This window comes from Engystomops pustulosus, chromosome 9 (assembly GCF_040894005.1).
Source record: "Engystomops pustulosus chromosome 9, aEngPut4.maternal, whole genome shotgun sequence".
Classification (NCBI taxonomy): domain Eukaryota; kingdom Metazoa; phylum Chordata; class Amphibia; order Anura; family Leptodactylidae; genus Engystomops; species Engystomops pustulosus.
The window spans coordinates 30,176,815-30,181,188 of record NC_092419.1 but is presented as its reverse complement, the minus strand read 5'-3'; the positions used below and the strand labels follow the sequence as shown (position 1 = coordinate 30,181,188).

At 39.8% G+C, this 4,374-nt stretch overlaps 1 non-coding gene across 1 annotated transcript; it reads left to right on the top strand.

Annotated features, from left to right (window-relative positions):
- The first annotated feature begins 3,944 nt into the window (after positions 1 to 3,944).
- On the top strand, positions 3,945 to 4,017 carry TRNAR-UCG (transfer RNA arginine (anticodon UCG)). The gene has a single exon. It is a non-coding gene; the product is annotated as a tRNA-Arg (tRNA).
- The last annotated feature ends 357 nt before the right edge of the window (positions 4,018 to 4,374 follow it).

The window sequence follows — 4,374 nt, the reverse complement described above, 5'->3', positions numbered from 1 at the left end:
ATTTCAATCTGAGGTTTCAGGACCTTTAGAAGACCTTCACAGGTCCTGAAACCTCAGATTGAAATCAAGCAGAACGGACCCATCCTTAATTTCCCAAGAAGCTTGGTTCTAGTACTGGATGTAGGAGGTGACTCCAGACTTGTAGGGGCTATAATATTCACACAGCTCAGGGCCCATGGCAGTCCTAATCCGCATCAGCTAAGAATTTAGGATTACAGTGGGGAATTCATCTTAATATTCTTGGTCTTTTAGTGCATCACTTAGTAATATGCCATTAGGACATCTTGCAAAAGTAGATAAACTTCAACTATATATATATTCAGTAATGGGGTCATCTCCTGCTGTCACCTTTATAACCAGAACATGTAAAGAGATGAAATAACAAATTACAAATAAAAAGCATATAACATTAATCTGTAGAAATATGAAGAGGAATTGGCAGGGATTTTTTTGGAAAATAAGTGCAACTACTTTTATATAGGATAAATCCACCAAAGCCAAGAACAACGATGACCACCACAGCTATGGTCAGAGGGATAATCCAGACACTTGGATTGTAGGGTTCTGCAACAGAAAGGTGAATGTGTTGTGTTAGTGATGACATCTGTATATTGTATGTACCATTATGCTTGTCAAAGTGATTTCAAGAAAAACTGAATTTTTCCTTTGCAGATACTTTAAAGTGCAACTTAACCAATATAACTGATAGAACTGATGATACCACTAAACCTTAAATATACAAATTTAATATCGTTAATATAATATAAAAATAGTTTTTTCCTGCTCCTTTCTTCTCCAGTAGTGAGCAGTGTTACTGAAAGCTTTCTCAAGTGTGTAGACAGCAGAAAGATACAGATTAATGATAAACTGTTTACATAAATAGAGAATACTTCACTTAATGCATCAACTCTGTATGGAGATAAGACTATCCAATGACTGTCTATAAAGCATTAAAAAGGTCTTCCAAAAATGTAGAGGTGGTCTGTGGGGGACGCCTATAAAAAAAATTAAAGCTATACTTACCTTATCAAGGCATTCCTATGACCTAAGCCGCGTTGCATCGGAGCCGTGCCCCTGTTTGTTAACAGGGGCACGGCACATCGGCTCCAACAACTTTTCCCTGCCTTGCAAACCCACCCACCCCGTCCCAGCACCTGGACAACGGGAGCACCCGAGAAGGTAAGTACAGCATTTTTTTAATCTTTTACAGACAAGCTCCCCCCCAACCCACTTCTATTTTACTTAATAAAGTTTGATAACCCCTCTAAGTCATTACAAAAGTTATCTGAAAAAAGTTATTGTTTTTTAAGTCCTAAAAGCAGGAAGAAAGGCAGGGGAAAAGAAAGGCGCAGGAAAATTTTTTCTTTTAAAAATAGTAGATCCCAAACTTTACTAATATCTTCTGCACTACTGGCTTTTGTTAAAAAATTTTTTATACTCTAAATGCCGATTGAGAATATCCTGCAGATATTCACTTCTATGCTGAACCCTATATTTGAGATTTAGCCTTGATTGTGAAATCAGATTTTATTTTTTGTAATATAATTTGAGAAATACACAGTAAAAATCTGCATGTAACCGATTGCTATTTGTGAATCTTTCTACAGTGTGTACGCTCTATGGAAAGGGACCCAAACACAGGTCTGTTACCTTCTGACTCTTTCTGTGTCGCTCATCATGGAAGTTGTGGTAACAATATAACATTAAAGGGAACCTGTCACCAGGAGACCCATTTTTAGCACTCCGCCAGTGCCCACAGAGCATAGTACATACACTGCCAAACAGTTTTTTGTATAAAAAAATTGGTTTTACCGAAAAAAAAAAAGATATGTTATATTGTACCTTTCATTAGCATCTGCTGTGTGACTAGGCAGTTGCCAATTGGGAGGGGCTGGAAAGGAGCCTTGGGAAACATGTGACCTTATATAAATATATGAATACCTCCCCACATATATTTCAAAAGGTCACATGGAGTAGCTGTTCCCCAAGGGTGGGGGGGGGGAACTGCTCCTTTCCAGCCCCTCCCAGTGGACGAGTGCCTAGTCACACAGCAGATGCTAGTAAAAGGTACAATATAACATATCTTTTTTTCTGTAAAACCAATTTTTAATACAAAAACACTTTGGCAGTGTATGTACTATGCTCTGTGGGAACTGGGGAGTGCTAAAAATGGGTCTCCTGGTGACAGGTTCCCTTTAACATTGGCAAGAGTGTATTGAAGCAGAACACTAACCCATTAGTTTTGCATTACACTGGAAATGTTTTCATTTTTTAGAATTCTTTGGTGGCTCAGTAAAGCTGGAGGTCTGATTGCAACATGAACAGATTCATTCCATTATTCATATGTGTGAACTGACTTCTAAAAATAAGAAGCACATAAAAAGCTAAGTGCTGCTTCTAAATCCACAACTGTTTAAGAGAGGTTGGTGATCAGTCAATGGACTCGGTGTGCACCTGCCATGAGGTGAGTTGAGCTTCTTGCCTCAGGCAGAACAACAAGCAGCAACATAGTGGGCACCATCAGTGGCACAGGAGCTGCTGCTTAAAAGTAGTGTCTCTTCACACCTGATGCGAGACACTACATGGGGAACCCATAACCTGAGAGGGCTGTTCTATAGCCCGCCTTAGGTACCAGAGAATTTAGGTTCACCCCTGAATGGACTACACTATGACATGTCACAACAGTGATCATAATATATTCCATAGTCTTCCTCCTGTCATCCCTCCAGTATTGATACAACTCACCCCATACAATGTTCAGCGGCTCTTTCAGGCTGCTGTGGTCCACATAACAGGAGTAGCTGTCCTCCTCTTTGGGGATCACCTCCACAGAGACCTTGATCTGATAGGTGCCATCGGGATTTGGGAGGATTTGTGGAAACTCATATGAGGGAATGTCATCCACCCCATTCTTTATCCATTTCACCTCCACTTGTCTGGGATAAAATCTGTACACCAAGCAGTGAAGTGTCGTCATCCCACTTTTCTCCCGACCGGTTACCTTTACCTTTGGCTGAACTGAGAGGAAAGAAGTAAGAAGATATAAATGAACTCTGTATTCTGGATTATCCATCCTCTACTGCTAGTCTGTACAATTAGGAGAGGCCCTTAAAATCTACATGAAAAATAAATAATAATGTATATACTCAGGAGACTCTTGTGCTCCTCACATATAAGCACAGCACACGAAGTTTTAGCAAACACATTGGGTGGGCTTTCGCACAGTGTAACAGCCTGTGAATCTGAAGCAAAGAGGTATTCTGGGAACTGGTACAGTAGCCTTTCAGGTTTATTAGCATAATTTTAAAAGGATAACAATGGGATAACAAATATACGAAGATTACCACAGTTACGGTGCCTCGATTTATGCGTAAGTGACCCTTGTTTATCACGATGGATTTTGATGGTAGATTTCCTTTAAGGTCACTTTTCTCTCCCTAAAAGAGAACCAATTGAGGCTCAACTCTTCTGTCATATATTCCTTTGTGGTCGATGAGTTAATAGAGTGCTGTCTAAGTGCTATCTTTTGAATTTGATTACACGAGTATAAGTTAGCGTTTACAATGACTCATGTAAGAAAGCTTGCTTTGCCAAAAACTATCTGTCAGAAGTGGGATTTGAACCCACGCCTCTATTTGGAGACCAGGACACCCATGTTGGGGGAAGAATTTGCTCTTGAGTCTGGCGCCTTAGACCACTCGGCCATTCTGACATACTGGCAAAGACATTTTAGTCCATTCCTTAGCCGTGTGGTTTACCGTATGGTCAGGCGTTATGTGCAGTATGTGAAAAAATTACAGAGAAATCTGGAATGTCATGTAGGTCTACTGTATTTGTTGATGTATACTAGAAAGAAAGTTTTGTTTTGTCTTTTACCTCAAATGAAACCAAAGACACAAAAGTATTTCCTGTTTCAACGTAAAGTCCACGGTGCCTACCATCAGGACCGCGTGGCCTAATGGATAAGGCGTCTGACTTCGGATCAGAAGATTGAGGGTTCAAGTCCCTTCGTGGTTGATGAATTAATAGAGCGCAGTCTAAGTGCTATTTTTTGATTTTGATAAAACGAGTAAAAGTTAATAATTAATATTGTTTCATGAGGGATATAAGAGAGGTATTTCCTTTTCACAGTAGAGGGGATAACAAGCTGATCGGTGGGGGAATAACCATTCTTACACAATTGAATGGAGCAGCAGGGTGCATGATCAGCCATCACTTAGAATTATATCTTCCTCCCCCAGATTGTTGAGGGTCCTGTTCTTGTAACAGACCCTCACCCATCAGCTTGTTATCGCCTATCCTAATTTTTGCTTGAAATAAGTTTTTCTTTGATTTATTTAAAATTATTCTGAACATATGCCATAAGCAAAAACA